Source organism: Larus michahellis, chromosome Z (assembly GCF_964199755.1).
Source record: "Larus michahellis chromosome Z, bLarMic1.1, whole genome shotgun sequence".
NCBI lineage: Eukaryota > Metazoa > Chordata > Aves > Charadriiformes > Laridae > Larus > Larus michahellis.
Genome location: NC_133930.1, coordinates 1,604,818 through 1,628,403, shown reverse-complemented (window position 1 = coordinate 1,628,403; position 23,586 = coordinate 1,604,818). Strand labels below are relative to the sequence as shown.

Genomic DNA, 23,586 nt, shown 5'->3' with positions numbered 1-23,586 from the left:
TTTTGTCTGTCGGAAGCTGGAAAATAAGTGGGGACCTGCCTGGATTTCAAGACCACGCAGCTGCTGAGGGGAGGGAGCGACAAGAAACACTGGACACAGATCCCGCATGGTGATAGCCAACCCATTGTTGGGTTTTTTAATGCAGTTGTACTTTTGATGGACAATACCGGTGGGGTTTTCTCAGATTGTTTGAGATACGAAGGATCTTTTTTCCTGAGATGGGAAATTTAAGTTGTCTCAATTGTTTCCACTAAACATATTCAGGCATATCATAATGAATTTCTTACAGGAAAAGACGACATTTAAATGTGAATTGCAATTACAAAAATGTATTATTTTATTTTCTAACAATAATTTAACTGTCTGTAGTTTTAATTTCACAGGCTATCAAGTTCTCTTGCAACACACAGAACCTGCATCTTAATATACCACATGTAAGAAAAAATGCTACAAAATTATGTTTATGCAATAATATGAATTGTTTAAGGCCATTCTGCTCTGCTTACCATTGTGTTAATATTTTATTTCTGACTTCTTCCTCTACAAAAGCAAAGAAAAATATCTTTACACACTTAATTCTGGCCTGAATTAAGTTTCCGTGCTGTGTAATGAGCTGGCTTCCTCATGGGCACAGAGACCCAGCATGGCAATGGGAGCTGCTGCAGCTCTGGGGAGTGAAAGTAGCTCATAAGGGGGAGGGATAGGACCTCTGATTGTTTCAGAACCTTTCTAGTATATGCACTTTTATGGACTGAGAATTTACCCGAGCATTTTGGCCTGTTACGGAAGATCCTGCAGCTGCCCCATCCCTGGAGGGGTTCAAGGCCAGGTTGGCCGGGGCTTGGAGCAACCTGGGTGGCTCTGGGGTGGGCTTTAAGGTCCCTCCCAACCCAAACCATTCTGTGACTGAATGGCCCCCGTTGATTTTGATGGGCAGAGCAGGGCTGAAAGCCACCTGCTTCTGCTCATTAATGCAAACTGTTGAAGAAGGTGCCTTCTCGTTGCTCTCTGCACTCATTTGAGGTAAGCCAAAATCTGTTTTTCTCTCTTTACTGATGGAAAACCCATCCATTTACTTGTGTGTTTCTCCATCTCCTACAATTACTGAAAGCTGCTGAGGGTCCTCACAGCTTCCACCAAAACTAGTGAGAATTACTTAGCTAACCCATATCCCCATCGATATTACTTTGGTATCTAAAGATATATGACCTTCAGTGCCCCCTGACCGAAGTACATTTTTATCATAGCAGGAGAAGAATGATGAAAGATCATTATTCATGCCCATGTTCTTATTTGAACAATAAACAGGAAAAAAATCACTGCCATAATCTTAGAATACCAGGGCTTCATCATGTGTTGTACCTCATGCAAATGTGGTGTTTTAAAAAAAAAATCAAATCAATGATCCTAAGGATCATTTACCTTGAAATTTATTAATATCCAGTGCAACTACAACAGTTCCTATAGATATACATGATATAAATGCCTGGGTTTATAGAGTTTATGAATTGGGCAATGGGTTTTCATCACTCAAAATCGGAGCTGCCGAGGAAGCTTTCGCAGACCCACATGAGTGGATGAAGACATCGCCGAGCACAGGATTTCGCCGACGACAACCTGCGCTGCAAGTGGGGGCGAGACACGGCTGTTAAGGAATTGTCTGATACTGAAGTGTTTCCTCAGATAATGCCCCAGCTTCTCGGGAGAAGCAGCGGGGACCACGCTGCTGGCGGGTCTGGAAAGGTTTTGAAGGCAGGCTGATTTTGCAGAATCACGGGCATGTATTTAAGGTACTTAAACATGAGGCCCAACTGAAAAGTATATGGAAAAACCTGGTATTTGGGTGCACTGCTTCACGTTTTTCCTGGCTATTTTTTCAAATCGTATTCTGTTCTTTTTTTTTTATTTGCCATTCGTGGATGCGTGCATCTGAATGAAAGTCAATTTGTTGAGATCTTTGAGAATGGCTGCTCCCCACTGGAATACATCAGCACTAATTCCCATGCAAGCCTAGGTGCTCAAAGAACTTTCATTATTATTCATCAATCACTATCCATCATTTATCTTCCCGCTTAAAAATGTTTTCCTTATTTATTCAGAGAGAAAGGAAAAAAATATTAATGTGAGTGGTGACATCTCATAAAACATAAATAATGAATAGCTCTGCAAACCACCCCAGGCAGAATATGTAGCTTTAGTAGGTCTGTGACACACACACACTCAAACTGAAGATGGGTATGAATTCTTCTTAAATGCTTTGAAAAGGGGCAAAAAATCCATGAGCAGTTTTTACGGCAAATGATTTCCCCAGCCCTTAAAGGTGGGCACCACAAAATGAAGGTTTTCCTCTTATTTGCAGCTTCCACTTGGGTTAAAAAACACTGAAACAGCTTCAGTCATAATTTTTCAGGAGTCCACATGTTATTCACCAAAAAAAAATATATTAACAGATATTTAGATAAATAATAGAACAATGACGAGCGGACCCGAATTCTTTATCCATTCCTTACATGTGCAGGTCTCAACAAGGCGAAGGAATTAATGTCACGGAAAAGATTAATGAGGTACCAAATGAACTGACGTTACCCACATCTCAGGTGGGGCAGCAGCAGAGTTGAGGATGATAAGTTGCCGCTGACAGGTTCCTATCAGAGGGGGAGCTTTAAGGGGCAGGTACACACTAGCCTGAACCATGTCTTGCAAAAACAAACCGAGAGTTCTAAAACTGTTTCTCACCAAGAAAGAAAATAGGTTTCGCCAACAGAAATTCAAAAAGTGAGATGAAATTCCATAAGAAAACATTCCTGATAAATAAGATACTACCTGGGCTTTTCGGTCTGGGCTGTGGGGTTTCCCCCACACACACACACACATTGGGTGTGGTTTGGTTTTTGTCCAATCTGGAATAGCATCATGTTGAAAACCAGGAAATTGGTCAAAAGACTGTTTCCTGAAGCTCTTCAGCTACAAAAGTTTCTCGAATCTTTTCCCGTTTGAGTGGTCATTATAAGTTAATAAAGATTTAGCTGGTAGAGGTTCGTAGTGCAACATGTTAAAGCTCTTTGAGTAACATTGAAAGCCCGGAACAAAGCTAGACGTTCCCAAGAGTCCCTGCAAAATAGTGACGGGGTAATGAAACTATTTACTTTTAAATAGTTCAGCGCAACCTGTTCCTAAGGAGTATTTTTCACTGGTGGCGATTTCCACTGCAATCGCTACATAGGAAGGACGCAACCAGAGAAGATAGAAGCTTAAGAGACTCTTAAATCACCTAACTTCCTGAGTAAAATCTGATTTAATTTCTTAGAGGAGAATTTCTAATAAAAAAAGGCAACTAAAAAAAACACCCCCGAACCATCCACAACCTTTGAAGAAAGCAGAAAAAGCCAAAAAGCACCTTTAGGAATTTAGGCCATGGCTACCCAACACACAAAGCAAAAAGGAGTTTAAAAATCTGAGGTGAACTCGAACACCTCCTTTCTGTTCATAAGTAATAAGTGTAAAAATATCAAAAAGCCATTTAAATTGCTTTTCACCGAAAATATCTTTTTCGTCCTTCTTGCAGACTTGGATACTGGTCTCACGTCTCCAGAGGGAGAACACAAGGAGCGGTCAACATTCTTCGAACATCAGGCTAAGAGTCAGAACTAAGCGTAAGTTACTCTCCTTTCACAATCAATGGGGAGAAATTGGTGCTGCCAGAGGGCAAAGGGGGTTGACACCTGGAACTGGTTCCCCCTCCTCGTTTGCCTGTTTTCTTACACCGACCGTACAGCGAGCGGAGCGGGGTGAGAAGAGACAAACACCTAATGCGCCCAAAGCCAGACGAAGCGAGATCCATCTTAAACCTTAATAAATCAGCCCGCGTGTTACTCCATTATTCCGCAGTGGGCGGGAGTCTCTTCCCTTTTCAAGCTTCACTGTTGCCACTTACAACTTGCAAATACTAACGTTTCTTAACAGCCAGTGCGCCAAAACTGCAGAGAAACGTCTTTTCCTTTTTTCTTTTTAATTCCGCCTCTCCAGCAAAACTACCCTGTTAATGGCACGCCGTGTGCGTTTTGGTAGGTTATGCGTGTGATACGCTCCAGAAAGCTTAGAACTGTGGGAAGATCGGGGATGATAAATACACATAAACACAGATAAATGTGTTCCTTCACTGCTTACACCTTCCCCTAATTATCTGGAGCTGAAAACAGTGTAAAAAGGAGAGCGAAGACAAAGAGAGTCACAAGCTGCTTATAATTCTGTGGGCATTCCCTTGCAACTCGGCACAGATAACAGCAGATGGACATAACAATTACAAAGGCTCACTAACATGTATAAATTCTCACTGAAGAAGGTTTTTACAATATTTTCCAAGCACTCCATGTCTAAATGTATGCAATTCAGTTGCAAGAGAGAGTTACGGCTAGTCGGAAGCAATATGTACACAAACCCAAAATGCAGTACCTTCTGCTTCCTTCCAGTGAGCATATTCATATTTTTTTCTGCATAAGGTAGGTGGGTATGTATCAAATTCAGCAGCTTCTCTAAATTTCCATCTGCCCATAGACATTTTCTACCCTTTATTCCCCCATTGAGAGACTCAGCAGTGACAAGCAAAGGATGCAGTCCCTGCTTTGAACTACCTTTTTGTTCTCATTAAAGGAAAACCCAAAACCATTCCGGTCTTATTACATTTTTGCCTAAACCTGTTACCTCACGCAGCTGCCTGAGGAAACTTTTTTCTGTGTTTGAAGCTCCTGTACAAAGAAACCATATTAAATACTGCAGGTAAAGATGGAATCACGGAATAGCCGAGGTGGGAAGGGACCTCTGGAGACCACCCAGCTCAACCCCCTTGGTTCTCCAGCTCAAAGCAGAGTCAACCACAGCAGGTTGCTCAGGGCTTCCAAGCTCATGGCTTTCATCTGAAGGCTTGCAGGTACCAAGAACCCCTGGATCACTTAATTTTTGCTCTTCCAAGACAGTTAAGAAAGGTAGTCACAGTTGTCAGACGGCAAATTGTATCTATGCTGTTTCTGGAGGTGTTTGGGCCTTCTCTGGAAAGTTTCTAGGTATTCACCAAGAAAGCTTTCAATCCTCTGATGTGGGCAGTGAGATCTTTAAAAAGTGTCATAACAAGAAGGTGCATTGCCTGCAGTTTTCCAGCAACTTGAGTAAGAATCACAGAAGAACAAGTCACAACACACAAACTTATTGCTATAGCAGGGGCTGCAGCAGAGAAAGTGGCCGTGAACTGCGCATCAAAAGTTTATTCCACAAGTGAAAAGGCAATAATTTCCAAGTGAGCATGTTTGTGTAAAAACCTTGTTTTCTTCCATTTCAGAAGTCGACAAAAATCACAGGCATGCTCCACCGCTATCATCAAGGACAGTGGACCATTTCAAACAGTTTGGACAACCTGCATCTCTTCTCTAGATTGGGACACTCCGATTCTAGCTCAGCCCATAAGCTATCTAGGAAAAAATATAAAATCATTTTCTAACAAAATGTCAAGAGGTAGAGAAGAAGTGGGCAGTATTCCACACACAACTCATTTCGCCGTCTTTCTTAGTAGCCTCATATACATACACATCCACAGCAGAAACCCATAAGAACGCATTATAAAATAAAACTCGATGATTATTATCATCAGCGTCTCGGCAAAAGAAAGCCCTGTGCAAACAAGCACCTGCACTTCTGGATAATGAGTAACATTTCCCAGACCTTTTTGCTATGGCACACGCTAACAGAGGGTTACTGGAATCTGGAACTGTTGAACTCCCCGTGTCTGTGTCTATTCCAGGGAATTAAATGTCTCCAGGCACGGGAACTTAATTGCCCATATGGCTGGCTGTTGGCGCAGGCCGCGGCTCAGCTCTATCCTAGGCCAACTGCCGCTTTTCCAAAAAAATTTCCAGGCATAATGAGGGAGTTTGCGGCAGCCAAGGACCATTCCCAACACACAAGGACCATTCACAACATTTTGGCCAAAGACCAGGGAGGTTTCGAGCACTTTTAGTTTGTTGGTGTAGACGCAACATGGACTCCTGACAATAAAGCTCTATTACCCAGTTCTGCAGGTTGGGGTAGGAGATGGTTCCCTCCAGGCTTTCTTAGTTGTCTGAGGCTACTAAAAGTGGATTTCCTATGGAAATCGGGATTGGTGATTTAGGTTTGTGGCGTAAACATCTCCTTGGTCTGCAAGGAAAAGAGGTAGAGCCACGGAGAAGGAGCAGACCAAGCAAACAATGGACACAGCAGAATTCAACTCACATCTGAGTAATTTCTGAGCGTTATTTCCAAAACACTCTCCACAGTCAGTGTGGTCCAAAATTCATGAATATGTTAAGGATATACTCATTACCAGCATAGAACACAGGCTCACTGATGACTTATCTACCTGGAACCACCTATTTTTCCACAAAAGGTTTTACAACTATTTGACCTCTCCTCAAAAAGTGAATTCAAATACACATTATTAATTTAAACTGTGTTCCCTGAACTAATGGCTATCTGGATCATAACGATAATGTTCCTCTGCTAATGGGAAGGAGGAATCCCTTCGAAAATAACATGGGTAATGTTTTGGAACCAGCACTTGGAAAACATTATACTCCTAGATACATTCTACTGGGACTTCTATTTTATTCTAGTCTTGTAGGAGGTACACTAAAAGTCTCTAATTTCAGTTTATTCTCTTCAATATCTCCAACAATCAATTTGCATTTTTTCTTAGATGAAAATCAAGGCTTTTTAAATTAACTAAAATTATCTTTTCAAAACATGGTGAAAAAAACTATTGATTATGCTCCTCTATTACAGACAGAGGAACTGATGCGGATACAAGTCAGCACCCAAACTTTCAAAAGTGACCTGTGCTAAGACGCTCCTGTATTTTTCTTTCTTTGCTATGGAAACTGGTAGAGAGGAGAGAGAACTTCTGCTTCACATTTTGGAAGAGGCAGGGCAGAAACCCACCTTCAATTGAAATTGCAAGACTAATTTGGGCAGGCAGTCAAAACCAAAGCCCTCCTCACCAGGGATTAGTGAGAATCGCTCGCTTGCAGCCTCCCTCGCTCACAGACTGGTTTGGGTTGGAAGGGACCTTAAAGGCCACCCAGTGCCACCCCCTGCCCTGGGCAGGGACACCTCCCACCAGCCCAGGTTGCTCCAAGCCCCGTCCAACCTGGCCTTGAACCCCTCCAGGGATGGGGCAGCCACAGCTTCTCTGGGCAACCTGGGCCAGGGGCTCACCACCCTCACAGCACAGAATTCCTTCCTCAGATCTCATCTCAATCTCCCCTCTTTCATTTTGAGGCGGTTACCCTGTGTCTTATCATTACACTCCCTGATCCAGAGTCCCTCCCCATCCTTCCTGTAGGCCCCTATGTTGGGAATTACCCAAATGAGGTTGTTCGCGTTTGTCCACGTCAAAATGCCTAACATACATAACTGGTTTATTTTCTGAAGGTTCAAAGTAGTGTTTTAATCAGCAAATGGTCCCCCAAAGGAAAAGAAACTCAGGTTAGTGGAAGGACATCCACTCAAAGAGGATTTACGCCCCATAACATTTCGTGCCGTGGTTCTCTGCAGTGCAGATAGAGCCTTAGGGATACGAGCTTGAACCTACTCATTAAAGCTCAAGTGTTTCCTGACCCTGTTTTTTAATCTAGGGTACATCTACACCGGTTTTAAGGTTAGGTTTGAGTCGCCTTGTGTTTTGAACTCAGACTGCCGAGTCCTTGTCATCCCCTCCTTTCTCTGAGAAGGTAGCTCAAACAGTAGAAGCGCAAAGCAGATGAATCATTATAGCTCAAAGTCTAATTATTTCCAAATAATAAATACCATTTAGGGACTATGTGATACACCTGAGAAACTAAGACGCAGGCAGGAGAGGAAGAATGATACACCCTCTTCTCTTTATACAATATAATGGGGAGGGATCAGACCATTTAATAACACTTTTGTTTGCATGCCGCAGGAGGCAAGTCTACTGGAAAATGAGGCATGAGGTCAGCACAGCTCTGCCAGAGTGCTCGTGGGACTGGAAGCCAACTCAGGACATTCTTTGGCAAGCAGGTAGGACCAGACGGCAGCAGATCAAGTGCTGCTTCCGCAGCTGGACCAGACGGAGATCACCAGGGAGGAAAGATGAGTTTCCGTTCACCAGTTTTCTTCCAAATACTGTTGGGAGGCACTGTAGGAGGGAAGAATTCTGGATGACTACAAGAAACAATCCAGAAGGTCGCTAGCTGGACATGTTAAGGTTCATAACCCAGAGTCCATGCAGACTAATCACATCAGTCAAGCATCTGGGAGAAAGGATGGCAGGGCTGGCCATGAACGCGGTCTCTGGCAAGTCCTTTGAGTCATTGGCTAAGCCCTGCTGCTCCTGCTCAGAGCCTCCTGTCTCTTCCCAGCACATGGCTGCTGATCTACTCAGCTGTTGTCAAAGTTGGAATGTGTCCCTCAAAACACACCAGGTTTGGAGCTTATTCCTAGCCGAACAGGCAATCCTGCCCAAGCCATCCCAGAAAGCATTTGAACTTTCCATGTCTAGCAGACAAGCTGAAACTTGTTCAGATTCCCACTGCACGCTTACCATGATTTAGAAAATCCGTAAGTTTTGGAGAATTATTTTTACACTGCTGCTTTGTCGATATTATTCAAGGGTTGAAATTCAGTCAGGGTCATAAAAGGAACTACAAATGGGAGGGTGTAACTTCAGCATCACATTGGGTGCGATCTCTTAAAAAAAGTAAATAAAACATCAGCCTTTTGAGTAACGGGATGGAAGCGCTGGCCTCGGGCCTGCTCACGTACGGACAGCTCTTCTCAGCCTCTTTTGTACCCCCAGCCGCGATACGAATTGTTCCGAGCTACACAGTGAACTACGAGTGCCTCGCTTGCGGAGCCCCCAAAGGGAGCTGAAGCCCAACTGAAGTTTGAACTTGTGGGAAGCTTCACGGGAGCTTCTGCGGAAGCACATGGCACCCACCAGCAGCAGATGCCCAGAAGTGACAAAATTCCAATACTTTTCCAAGGCACTGCTCTTTCTATTAAAGCGCTGCCAGTAAGAGGAAGGGATTTCAGCAGTCTAATTATCACTAGCGTCCTGTCAGATGGTTCATTAGCCTTCCTCCAAACATGCAAACATAACAAATCTTCCTGATTTAAAGGTTTCTTGGTGGTTTTTTTTTTTTTTAGATCTCAGACAGTTTACCTTGACAGTTTACCTTAACAGTTTGGAACAGAGTATCTATTTTTAAAAACATAAGCACCTCCACTTCTCTGAGGAAAAATAGCGGTTACAGAACTAAGTAATTATTTAGAAGCACTTTTATCCCTTCTACCAAATGGAAAATTGCGCAGCTTTTGTTTCTACATCCAAATTACCTTAAAACTTGCGTCTTGATTTAAGCAATTAGGAATCACTGCATTTCCTCTACAGCTGTGAATTGCGTTAAAGAAATTGGAAATGTTTTAGAAAGGGTGATTAATTAACGGCATTTCCAAAGTAACTCTCTTGTAATTCCCCTTGTTATCCCCACATAATCATACCCTTATGTCTGCATTCTGCCCCGCTCATCCGCCCCCAAAGTCAGCAGGGGTACTACGGTCCCTCGTTTCACTCGAGGCAGTCCTCTCTTGATTCAAGTCTTACTTCAGAGGTCCTGGGCGCTTCTTGCTATGGATGTAGCTCGGACCATCAGAGAAACCGGTCTGAATGCGCCTTCCTTCCTGGAGTCCATAGTTTCAATTCTAACGGGTTTTCCAATGGAAAGAACAGCGTGCATATACACATAGTACATCTCGTAACAAGTCACTGTAGGCCAGTAGGCAGGTCCCAGATTCTCTTCTCGGCTGCCAGATGGCATTCAGCAAATGACATTGCCTAGGTGGTGTTTCTCTCTCCATACAGCAGGAGTGAAGACAGTTACTCTGCTGGAAATTACATGGAGCTCTATGGTTGAAAAGTAGAAGAGATAATGGTTATTTGTTAGATCTGTTCATACTTTGACGATGTTTCTTCCAGTATCCTATAAGCCATAATTGCCTTAAAGACCATTATTTTTGCATGGTGATGGTCTGCGGGCTGTGAACATCACAGCCTCAGTGGGAGCAAGAAATGCCATAGGGAAAGTCTAATGTACAAATTACAGGAAAAAAAAGGAGTAAGACTTAACCCAGAGTTTGTATAAGCAAATGACTCTGCATGAATATAGTCCAATTCACAGATGCTTAGAGAAAAACCACCGCTAAAGCTTATTGCCATCAACGAAATGTAAATATAAGCTCCTATTCTGCTCTGTCACTCCAGCAGAGCCCATGTCTGTTATGTTGGCAAATGGAGCTCTCCACCTATACAAATCAAGCCACACAGGGAGGAAAAGAATTTCAGGAGCAAGCTTACTCTTATAAATTAGGTAGAGAGGTCTTAAAATCATCTTCATTATTCAGCTCTGTGGCTGTAATTGATCACGATGCTTTACTGTTCACTCCCATCTGCCCCAAAAGGAAGCACCCGCTAGCATAACGCGCATCTCATTTACCGCATTCCTTTCCTAACTTCAGTGTATAAAAGGCAACACAGGTAATAACTCCAAGTGTAAAATAAAGGTTTATACCTGAGAATAACAGAGCCAGAGATGAGAAGACACCTTGGAGTTTTGGACTCTCTGAAACGCTGATCTACTTTTAATTCATATATAAGCATATTTATCTCCCTGGCTTATTTCAACTAAGTCACTTTAAGAACCACAGACAAATGGCTAATTTTTCAGTCATCTGCGGCACGAAATAAATAAAAGTGAGCCTTACAGGAGCTTTGCGATGTAAGAAAAAAAAACCACAGAAAGATGAACAATGAGTTCCTCTTTAGCCTGCGACACCCAGGATACCTTAGACTGCCTGCAAAACCTCCAGTAAAAATAAGTAATAAGTATAGATTAGTGGCAGTTTGCTGTATGGACCGGCAGCATTGGCATTTGTAATGGACGCGGCCAGCTCCTACGAGCCTCTTGCAGAAACATCTTCGAATGGGGACTGCGTTCAGGGAGATGAATAAGAAAGAAGAGTTGGGGAAAACACTCAAAGTGATAAGGTTTGTACCCCTCTATGTCCGCGTCTGCGTTCCCTGGCTGGAACACAGCAGTCTCGAAGTTTTGATTACGTTGGAGATGTTTTTTGATTCTGTGTTTCCATCTAGGAACACAGTGATGCACCAAACAGGGTCATACACAGCTATAAAAAAATATCTTCCTCTAAGTAGTGCAATGTTTTTATATACTCCTTATATTTAAGAACTCTTAGTACAGAAAGGAAGGTAAATTATAATAGCTTTGCACAAACCCAATGCAAAGTACAAAACTGTCAAAAGCCTTTATTATAATGTGACAACACCAGAAGAGGATTAGCATAATTAGCAATGGTAGCTAATTATTTTCTTTATCAAAATAGCATTGTTTACTTGCTGCGGCGCGCACAGCAGCAGGCTGAAGCTGGGAAATTACAAATGGCAGAGAGATTTCTTTACTGGAGTGCGCGTTGGCAGCTGAAATGAAAGAACACCCTCAGCGTGATGCCGAGCCCTATTCTCTACAAAACCACGGCAAAAATGCACAATCGGTAACATGGAATGGAAACCAAGGGGGTTTTCCACCTGGAAGGACATTTTGATAATTTGTTTTTTACCTTTCGCCATTCCTTTGCCATTTTCGCTCTACCTGTGCCCCCAAATATCTTCCTGATGAAACATTCCTCGCTGTATACAACGTTGTGTCCCGCTTTGGTATGCCATTATAAATTACAATTAATGACGGTGATTGCTTCTATTGTCTTCAGTGGCCTAACTTTCTTTTGTCTCTTACCAGGCCCTATTCCATGAACATCACACAGCAACAGCTACTATTCCACCAGCTCAGTGTTCAGCTATTGAATGATTAATAATTAAAGGCGATTTTATTACAATAACATGAGTACACCTGGGAAAGCAATGGAGGAAAGCAGGCGGTTAAGCTTATACAGAGATGTTTTCTCAAAAAAACATACCAAAATGCTTTATTCATTCTTCTTGTCCACTTTTAATCTGTTGTCCTGCCCAATTACTTATCTTCACCCAGCCCCAATCCACACTCTATATAAAAAAAACTAAATCAATACACGCAAAGAAAGTCACAAGGATAAGTAATATAGGGTTCATTACCCATCCTCTTGGAGTCAGATGCCACCTACCCATTACCAAAACCAATATTAATTTTAACGAATATTCAAGTGGAGTGGGAATAAGGAAAACCAAGTTTACCTGATGTATTGACCCGTATTGGCCCCGAATCCAAAATTCCGGTTATTTACTGTAATACTTTGTTTTCTACTGGTATGCCCTCTCTTTCTTAGTTTTTCTAAATATGCAGCAAGAGCGTGGTGTTTGTAAATGTGTTTTTTGACGGCGAGGAGACGCTGCTGTGCTGAAGGCGACGGTTTGCCTGGCTTAGCCGAGCGCCGACAAACCCCCGCGCAGTTGCTCCCCACGTAACATTAACCTGTCCCTGCCGGCTGCAAGAATCCCACAGGAACCGCTCGACAGCAGGAAGATGCCCAGACTCCAACTTGACCCATTTACTATGCAGACAAATTAAAGAGTAGCTCAAAGAGCCTGAAAAGTAATTTATTTGCGGCAAAGTTTTAATATTCTGCTAAGGAAGTGTTTTCTACTAATTGGGAGTGTTATTTAATTAAAAACAAAAAGAAACATGACGGACTCCGCTGGTCACTGAGACCATGTGTTTTGGCAACCATTCAGAAAACAGGCAGGATTTAAGGACCAAATCTACCCAACAATTTCTTTCTTACTTTTGATACACCCCGTATGTTCCCAGCCATAAGGAAAACGTCAGTTACGATACAAAAGACAGCCTATCCCTGCTCCCGAGAAACATGTATCAAGGGGTTTTTTTTTCTTTATTTGTCCCATCTCAAAGGGTGGAAACAACCGCAGAGACAAATTTTTAAGTCCAGCTGTGGAACTTTCCACTTTAGAAAGTTCCATCAGAGCTGTGAAGCTGGAGCATGTATGAAGGCCGGGTCAAGGGGGTGTAACTAGAAGGGTTTATAGGATGACTGTGAAATCCGGGAGAGACTTTAGGGAATAGGTGGATTTCCAAGCAGCTTCCACACATCAGAGATCTCGTCTTGGGGACTTCAACACTGAGATACTGCGTGGCTTTCTTTACTGAACACTTCCCCACGAGCTCCTAACAAAACCCAGAGCATCCAGCTTATTCCTTTGACACAGCAGAGCCGCTTCCCCTCATTCTCATTTTCCAACCTTGGGGAGATCAGAGACACATTTGTAGGCACAGGCTGAGCAAAAACTTGAAGCAGAAGTGCTTGACATAAAGTTGAGCCCATATAACTTCAGAGGCCACTGGCACCACTAGAAGTGACAACATCAGCATTAGGACTTACAGAAATGTTGAGTTTAAGTGCCAGCTTTCTCCCTGCATATATTCCCCCCCCCCAAGATATACAGTGCGTGTTTCATAGATATCTCAACGTATTTTATGCTTAATGTTGAAAAATGTATTCAGGTATTTTTAGCATTGCGTTGCTGCCTTTCCTTCTTGGGGAGGGATAATATACAAGATTTAACAACCAATGTGGAAGAGACCCAGAGACAGCAGTAATTCTTGGGGTTCAGCTGACATTTGTGAACCTCTTGAGCTCAGCTGCTCCCATGGTTTATGAGATGTGCAGAACCACTTGAGGGAATTAATAACCCACTCACTGTCTGGAATGAGAAATCACCTTTCTTCAGTCTAAATATAACATCTGCCCATCTCTCCCTCTATCCCTTCCAACCGTTTTTCCTCCTCTGTGACTGGGGGGGGGGCGGGGGGGCTGGATGAGGGATTTTTTTCAACTTTAATCAGGGGAAGAGAAATCATGGAGTACTTGAAAATTAATCCTAATAACAATCCAATTACGGGCTCTTGAGTTCTATTTTAGAATGAAATTCAAAATTATTGACTGACATGGTGTAAAGAGCCCAACTTCAGGTAGAGACCCGATTGGAATGCCCATAGAAATCAGTATATCTTTCAAAAATGGATGTAGAATCTGACCATCTCTCTCGAAACGGCAACCACTTAGGGCACTAATTAACCCTTTCAGCTTTGTTTGAAGTGCTTCAAACAGTGGTGGACCTACAGCTGGGCTGATGCTGTCAGAAGCCAGCTGGGAACTTTGCATTTGGATCCATTCTCTGAGATGCACATCACGCCTGTCACCTCGGACCTCACAGATTGCTTTTTTTAAAGAGCTAAAGCAGCTAATAAATATCTCCATAGGGTCATAAATGCACAGGAGTATCCCAAAACATAGAAACAAGTGTATCTTAGACATGACCAGGCACATTCTAGATGATTAAGTAACCAGAAATCACAAGCAGCTGTCTCAGATTGATATTGCTGTCATCACAATACTAAAAAACTTAACTGGGGCTACCACAACATCATCGTCATTTTGACAAACTCCAGTTTAGGGCAAATTATTTGAAGTAAATTTAAAAAAATTGCATCTCCACACGTTTTAGATGAGACATTCTGGATATATTCCTTACATAGGATTAGAGGCTGCCAAGATAAGGGTAGAAATGGGCTTGGGGAACTTATTTAGAATCATAGAATTGTTAGGGTTGGAAAGGACCTTAAAGAGCATCTAGTTCCAACCCCCCTGCCCTGGGCAGGGACACCTCCCACTAGATCCGGTTGCTCAGAGCCCCATCCAGCCTGGCCTTAAAACCTTCCAGGGATGGGGCTTCCACCACCTCTCTGGGCAACCTGTTCCAGTGTCTCACCACCCTCATGGGGAAGAACTTCTTCCTAATGTCCAGTCTGAATTGGCCCATCTCTAGCTTTAATCCATTCCCTCTAGTCCTACCATTACCCGACATCCTGAAAAGTCCCTCCCCAGCTTTCTTGTAGGCCCCCTTAAGATACTGATAGGCCAGTAGAAGGTCTCCTCGGAGCCTTCTTTTCTCCAGACTGAACAACCCCAGCTCTCTCAGTTTGTCCTCATAGGAGAGGTGCTCCAGCCCTCTGATCATCCTCGTGGCCCTTCTCTGGACACGCTCCAGCACATCCATATACACATATACCTGTTGGGTACGTGCAATAATTCTGCCTGTAACACAGGGCACATCCACACAAGAACCCATCCTCTAACAGCAAAGGGATGGATGGAATAAGCATAACTGGACCGTTCTTCACTCTTCCAAGGCAGTGAACCAGCAGGTTTTACCATACGGTTACAGGGTGCGATACCAGGCATGACCTGTCCTTACCCAAAGTAGCTTGGACCTATGCTTGGCATGCAACGGACTCATGTCCTCCTAAAAAGTGAAGGTAACATAGTCCAAATCCTAAATGGGTGTGCTCAGGTGTTAAGGTATTCTGGACATTTCTAGTAATAACAGTCATCATAAGATGAATTCAAAGCAGCGAGAATCCCGAATGCTTATCCCAGCTCCTGAACTCTCTATTTTTCTTTTACAATTGGTTGCTAAAGCTGGTGCTGGGCTTTAGGCACTGAAACCAATGAATCAAATATAATGAGCCTGACATGTCACCTAGCAGAACACCGGGAAGCTTTAGCAAAGCCACCCTTGGTTCCATGCCATTGCCCCCCTGAGATTCAGAGTTGGAGTTTTATCGTTTTGTTGCTATAGACTTCACAGATGAATAGCCACATTGCTTCCAATAAACGCCGCTCTTCATACCTTTCTCATCTCCACAGCACTTTCTGACACAGAAGATGCTCCAAGGGTATGTTAAGAGCTAGAAGTGAGGAGTTTGGGGAACAGGATTAGCTCAGTGTACTTGCTATATGTATGGGTGCAAGTACATGTCTATTTACATATATTCAATATGAACAGAAGTTAACAACATATTATTAATAATATTATTAGTGATAAGCCTTGGCTGTCAAGGGGAATCTATCACCTTCTATTAAGGTATGGACTCAGATGTCATACACCAAGAGTATTTCATGCCTCTGCTCGAAGCTACCTGGAAATCTCAATTGGTTTTTTCCCCCCTCCTTTCAGCTTTAGATTAATTAGAACTTCTAATTAAAATAGAAGCCAAATGGTACAAATTATTCTTAGGTTGTTGCACCCTCTTCGGAAGTGCATAATCTCATTTATTTGCATTTCACTTTGAGCCTGAAAATAGCATCATTTTCACCAGAAAAACGTGTTCTAAGTGTTTCCTGTATTTTAAACAAATGTATTATCCACCAGTCTGCCATGGCCATATTGATACTAATAAGCAAACTATATTGCCTTAAATGTCACCAAAAATATACACTACTAATATCCCCTGCTGTTGTGTGAAGCCAACATTATCTGCCCTGTGCTGATGGGAAAGTTGGTTGACCTGCTATCGCAGGACTCAGGAAGAGTGGGGCAGCCATCTGCCTCCTCCATTATCTTCATCAAAACACAGACTTGCTCTCCCAAATGCAAGTATTCGTTATCTCAAAGCCCATATTTTGCTTATATGGCCATTCATATTTTATTTAGTGTGTGAGTAGTATAAAGTACTGGTATAAGCACATCTTTGCCTGTCTTATCCTTCCCCATGTTCTTCAGCTTTCCTGTGTACTAGCATTTTTCTCGGAGCAAGTTACCACATTTGATATTTCCTTGCTCCACTTTGGAACTAAAGGGCAGGAACTCAGCCAGACTCTGTTCTTGAGTCATTTCTTTCCACAGAAAAATAAATCAATTTTTTTTTATCAGCTCCTGATCACACAGGCTGTATCATTTCCTGGGTTTCATTAGTAACCGCGTAGCCAGAAAGACAGTGGATGAAGACTGGAAATACTAAATGGATGTGGCCGCTCTGCTGCCCTGCTCCACCACAGCACTCTAGAAGTATTTTTCCAGATGTGCATTTTAAAGTCTCCCATGGAAGAGCTTTGGTACAGTGCAAAAATGACAAGTCACAACCTGTTTTTTTGTTTCTCACCATCTCACTAACAGCCCTTCAATCACTGAATGTCATTTCATCCTAAGAACGCTTGAAGTACGGATTAAACAAGAGAATGTTGCTATTATTGCTTGAGTATTAGATACCTCATATAAACCACAGTTGAGGTAACCGGGGTAAAAACACAAGCAGAATTGATCAAAAAACCTCAGCCACCCATGAAGTGGCACCTGGTTGGTTTATGGTAACAATTACACGGTTACCGCCTACAGTGACACAGCTTTGAACTCCTTCCAGGACTTCTCCCAGCCATGTTTCTATTTTTGGGTGAGTCTTTTTTTTGTTTTTTATGATTTTTGGATTTTTAACTTCATGAATTCAGCACAGAGGGAACAACTGCAGATGGGGGCTTAGACAGACGGCTGCTGAGTAACGGGTCCAGCAGCCCCAGAAGCGGTGTCTCCACAGCAGAGGTTATCTGTGGTCTTGAAATCCCTCCAAGTATGTGTTCTGCCACGGGAAGAGATAGGGAGAAGAATTACACTGCAACCAAAAAAATCATTACCTTCATTATCACTGGATTAAAGCACCTAGCTAATAATAGAAGCAATTATAAGTATGTTGCTTCTGCAAGCTTGCTAAAGAGCTCTTTATTCCTGTTAGCATGGAGGACTGTACATCAGTCACATTCAATTTGTTCCCAATTTCAGAATAAAAGAATAGTTAGTTTGGTTATATTGAACTAATTAAGATTTATTCAAGAAGCCGAATCCCAGCATATGGCATATGTTACTCAGTATTTAGCGCGCGTAATCATTGTGTTCTTCTGCAGCTCCTTACAGCATCCCGGAAAAGGGAAAGTAAATAGAGAAAGTATCAACAGAGATTTTACATGTGAATAGCTGTGGTTAGGTTCACTAATTAGCAGCCATGAGAGCAAATAACTGAATATCCAGAATAGGATCGCAATTAAGGCTGACGATGCCTTACTCTTAAGCTTTTTGGCACTCAAACAATCCACTTGTGACCAGTAACCTGGCTGTCGGGCTTCCCGGGGCAGGGCAGGTCCCCAGCTAGAGGAGGAGGGTGCCCAAATTGCCCGGGTGGAAGTGTAACTCCTCTTTGGGCTGTTAAACCCCAAAGATGAGCAGGTCCAGCTAGGGGACTCCTGCCGGAATATCAGCTTCTTAGTCTCAGGATGCCCCGTGAAGTAGGAGATCTGGGTTCAGCGCAGAAAAAGACTTATTTGAACCTCGAGCTCCCTCATTCCATGACCACAGGGCTGCTTTGCACCACGAGTGGGTATAGCTGTAGGGAACCGTTCCTGTTTTCAAGGTATTTTATCCAGGGTCTTTTTTTTCCAACCCACTTTTTTCCTAAATTGACACATTCTTCCCAAAAGCTGTTGGTTTGGGTGGGTTTTTTTTTTTTGATCTATAGTCATCTTCTGACCAACAAAAAGCTTCCCAAGGCAGAGGACAGACTGGAGGAGCGCGTGTGATGGACCAAGGACCAGGCTTCTACAGAAATATCCATTTCTAGCGCAAATGTATTCTGTTGGATAATATAGCAATTTAATGCCCTATGAAGAGATCTAAGATTGCTGAAGGAAGAAATAGATAGAACAGGGTTTTTTAGTTCACTGTATGTCTAACTGCACACAAGAAAGGTGCACTAATATTAATATTTTCACCAATTATGGAGCCTAAAACTCAATTTCTTCATTGGTCTGGGTCCTTTAACTGAAGCACTGCACTATCACGTGCACGAGAGTGGCAAAAGGAAAGGAAAAAGAAAACTCGGTAAGGTTTTAGAGCCTGGAGAACACAGTGACAAGAGCAAGGAACTGGAACATGAAGTTATGGTCCGAATTGTGTGTTTTCAGAACAGCTGAGGAAGCCTGAGGGGGAAGTCGAAGCCTGAACAGGCTGATAAAACTTCTTGCACTGTTGTTTATTTACAGATTTATTTTTTTTCCAGACATGAAATGCCTCTTCCTAGCTTCAGTTGCCTTTTGATAAAGAAAAGCCGTCTGATACCAGGTACAGCACTGGGTAAAAAGGGTTTTTCAAGCCACAGTCTAGGAGAGAAGAGAATTTTTAGGAACTAATGAAAGCGAAACAGAGATACAATGCACCATGCTTATCTAATTCACAAACCTGTAGGCTCAGCAAGCACAAAGACAATTAATTTCACATCAAGGGTCTAGAAGGCAGAGATTTTTCCACTGGGAAAAGGCACCAGCAGGGAATATTCCCAGCAAGAAAGCCATGCCCCGCAGCTGGGGCAGAAACAGCTCCATGAGCCACATGGGACCCAAACCCACCTAGCACAGGTTGGGAATCACAGCAATAGTTTCTCCCATTAAGTGGTTTTCTTCTCATGTGCTAATAAGCCTAAATTAATGATTTTCTTACATCCTGGTCTCCTCTCTACCAGCTCAAAATCTGTACCTCGGGCTATTAAGTGAAATTTGGGATTTGTTTCTTTGTTTTAGCTGTCAGGAAGTGTAAGTTCTGCTGTAAATGGAACTGTACAGAAGCATTATCTCCACCCACCCCATCAGAACCCACATCAGCACTTTTCCATTGGAAATGAGCCTCCCATGTGTTGTTCTGACCTAGGGCTACATAGATCCTTTACCTACAGAACCCACCTCCTCTAAGCCTTGCTGGTGCACACAGCTGATGCCATCTCCAAAAAAATAATAGCTGTCAGGACTATCAGAAGTATTTCAAGCTACTGATCTGATCACTCACTCAACCAACAGCAATTCAGCCCCTTATATGCCAATTCCTCCATTCCAACATTAATCTTCCATCACTGTTGATGGTACATCGATAACTGGTTAGCCCAGCCCCCCTTTCTCAGACAATAGCAGCAGTATTGCCTTTGATTTCAAGAGGAAGCAGAGTTGGGTTTATCATTAGTAAACAATTTTACTTTGTCTTTCTGCTTGGTTAGTCATGAGTTCCTTGTAGAGGCAGCCGCATTTATGGTCGCTTTCAAAGCTTTATTATTTTTTTTTAATAATGAACCATAATATTTCTTCGCACAGGCTGAACTGGAGGAGCCAGCCAGCTTCCATGGGTAGCCGATGAATTCTGAAGTGACACCTGAGCTCCTTGTTCCATGCTGTAGGAACACGTTACGCACATCTAGCAACACCATCTGTATTCATTAGTTCCTACAAGCAGCCCTGCAAATACTGATGTTAAGCCCAAGATGTAGTATATTTCATCTGATCAAATTGTGCAAAAAAAAAAAAAGAAGAAAACCTGAATAACACCATCTGTATTTGAACATAATGTTTACAGCTAAAAGGTTCTGAAATAACAGACATTTGGTAGTTTGAGAAAACTAATTGACATATTATGCAGATCAGATTCTCAATCGTTACACTAAACCCAGAAAATGCTATATGCTGTATTTATTTTTAAACATGCTTTATTTTCAGGAGATTTTTTTCATCATCTTGTGTTGGATAAGGAAACAGAAGGAGTTTCAGGCACTTAACCAAAGAACTGGAACGAAGAATTTAGAGCCTGAATTCTCTGTACTATAGGGCTCCCTCCTTCCACACAGCCTTGTTCAGATGGAGGGCCCTTTGAGGCACATATTGTATTTATTGCCGTAATTCAGTTTGGTGGTCAAAAAATATGCTAAAAAAAGTGTAAAAAAAAAGAGGCATTCAGAAGAATATCCAGCGCACCACACAGATCCAATGTTTGAAAACTACATATTGTAATAGGAAGAGCCATAGACACCACTTCTCAAGAACTCAGAGAGCAGAACCCATCCGAATCGATACAATTCCTTTAGGGCAAATATTATTATTCCATTTCACCACTTTTTTTTCCAGATCTGAATTATTTGGAAGAATCTAATGTAAAGTGAAGAAGCACAAATGTAAACGAAAAAAGGGACTCAGCCTGCAAAATGAAAGTGTCAGCTCCTTTCAGTCTGCAAAAACACCCTCAGAGTTCAATCCAGAGCAAAGCAATATGCCAATAGCCTTAAAATAGGTACAGATATTCATTAGGAGTTCAAATATGCCACACGGAGGTTAGAGAGCCAAGCTGTGCACAGAATCAGCTGCAATTACACAAAGGAGTCTTTCAGAAATCAATTCAATATATTTTAACCAATATACAGTTGTACAAGTCCTGCCTCCTGAGCGTGTGTCCTTCTGTTGGCTTCAGGCAGTCAGGTCTTCCAGCCCAAAGTTTCCTCCATCCCCCACATATCCAGATTAAACCGTTCAGTGTCTCCTCAGATATTTCCGAGTGTCTTGTCTGCCTTCTGGCTGCTCCCCCAGACCTTGTCTCATACATACCACCGCTGGGGATGTCCCCAGCACCCCAGAGCATGCCAGCCAGCACCTGATACCTGCCCATGAGCTGCTGAATTGGGCCAACTCCACCAGTGGGAGGTTGAGAGCTCTCCAGAGGACAGGAGCTTGCGCTAACCAGAGCCGAGATAACTCCCCAAGCTCCACTGCATCCTTCAACTACATCTCCATCAAGGATGATGGAAGTTTAGATACTTAACTGCCACATATACAGACACGTGTGTGTAGGTTCTTCCTAGAATCATCTAGGTTGGAAGAGTCCTTTGAGATCATCAAGTCCAACCATTAACCTAACACTACAAAATCCACCACTGACCCACATCCCTCAGCACCACAACCTACAAACTGAAATCAGCTCTGGATTATTACTCACTTTTATTATTGGAAATTTACTTGTAGTGACACTAGCAGGAAGTACTGTTGAGACGCAACCTTTACAACATATTACACCAAGCAAACGAGCACAAACAAGGGTTTACAGGACCTCCATATCTATAATTTCAGATTTAGAGAGACATTCCTCCTTACCTGCTCCACTCACGTAGCCATGCAAACAAGGAGAGGAGTCCTGCCCACCTTCTGGGTAGCTGAGAGGAGAAATCCCCAGTTGCCAGGTAAAGCCAGCATCCTGGATAAAAGGTATATCAGCATGATTATTTGTGAGATTAGAGGAACAATCCCACCAAATCCCTACATTGTACCTTGGCAGTACTTGAATATTATCAGTTTTTTCCCAATAACACATTTACAGGCCCAAGAACAGAAAACAAACAACAAGCCATAGCATTGCTAGCAGTCTGATAATTAGGTGTCTTACACGCCTACAGTTAAAGAAATCCTCCATCTGCACAAAAAATATGTTTCTTTTTCAATCTATGATGAACTGTTAGTGCTGGGAAGATTCTGACTGCATCCTTCAGGGTGCTCCGCTATTAACTTTAGCACTGTTGACCCCACCAGGATTTCCCCGGACTAGCAAAAGGAGATTGTAGGAAAAGTTCCTGGCCCCTAAATTTGGAAAAATACTTACACGGTAGCAGTTGTGTGAACACTCAAGCTGGCCAAAAGCCACAGCAGATGTTGCTGGAAAAGACTACACCATCTCCCATCACTCACACTGCAGCCCACCCCAAGACCACCATAACCAGGCAGGGTTACAGCCCCTCTCCCCTCTTGCTTGCCTTTTATTTCCTGGGGCAAATGATTCTTACCAACAGAAGTCCTGAGTTTAATCAAAGACAATCTGGGTTTTCAAAGCAAGGAAGCATGATGACTAATTAAGCCATTTCACCTCACTTAGTCATTCATTTTAATAATCAATGTCCTTATCTCTAACACATGGAAACAATTAACAGCTTTGTTCATTTGTTGTCATTATGTGCTGGAACTAGAATTCATTGCTTGCCAAACCCAGAAAAAGATGTTACTGATTCCATTGGGTGCCAAATCATGAGTCACTTACAAAGATAAATGATTATGGAGAATAAAACACTTATACAGCCACCTTGCTGGCATTATAATGCATTTGAGATTAGTATGGAGCATATCGGGACATTCCCTATCCTATGGCTTTGAACCCCGATGCTCAGAATTTGAAAATTGTGACTGGTCTTGGAAAAAAATCACTTGTAGCACCTGCAGGGTATGGTAACATCACAGCTCACAAGTCTCGCTCTGAGTGCTTGGGAATATCAGAATTCAGCTTATAGCAATGATTATTCATGTCGAACTCGAATTCTCCAGATGACATAACTGGCCATCAATCCATTTGAGCTATAATATGTTTATTTCCCGAGCAGATATAACGCTACAAATCATATATATCGCCCCGTCCACTTGAGTAAACACACTGGCTTTTGTGCACTTCAATTCTTGAGCACAACCTTGCAGTAATGTTGTGCCGGGTGGGAGTTTTTTTAATGGAACAATATTTTAAAGTGATTTGTTTCTTAGTTACAGGATGCAGATAACGATAACGCTGTAAATATTGTAACGTGTAGAGGCCAGTAACTCAGGAAGATTCAGTCATCTATATAAACAAGACATACTTTATCACTGCCTTTGCTGAGAATTTTGTGCCCAGATGCTGAAGCATATTTCCAGGTTTGTTGTATGTGAATTAATGGATGGAGTCGGCTTTTCCCTGTGAGATTTATTTAGGAAGGTATCTGGTATTTGACCCGTGTTTGGACAATTCTTCAGAAGTACCACATGCGCTTTCAGAACTGCCAGAGTATTAATATTTTACGTGCATTG

The 23,586-nt window shown here is 42.5% G+C and overlaps 1 long non-coding RNA gene across 1 annotated transcript; it reads right to left on the bottom strand.

Moving 5' to 3' along the window:
* Positions 1-7,559: 7,559 nt before the first annotated feature.
* LOC141736338 (uncharacterized) lies at positions 7,560-22,471 on the bottom strand. Its single transcript, XR_012584942.1, has 3 exons — positions 22,361-22,471; positions 21,859-21,958; positions 7,560-9,952 (listed from the first exon to the last, which is right to left on the bottom strand). It is a non-coding gene; the product is annotated as an uncharacterized LOC141736338 (long non-coding RNA).
* Positions 22,472-23,586: the final 1,115 nt, after the last annotated feature.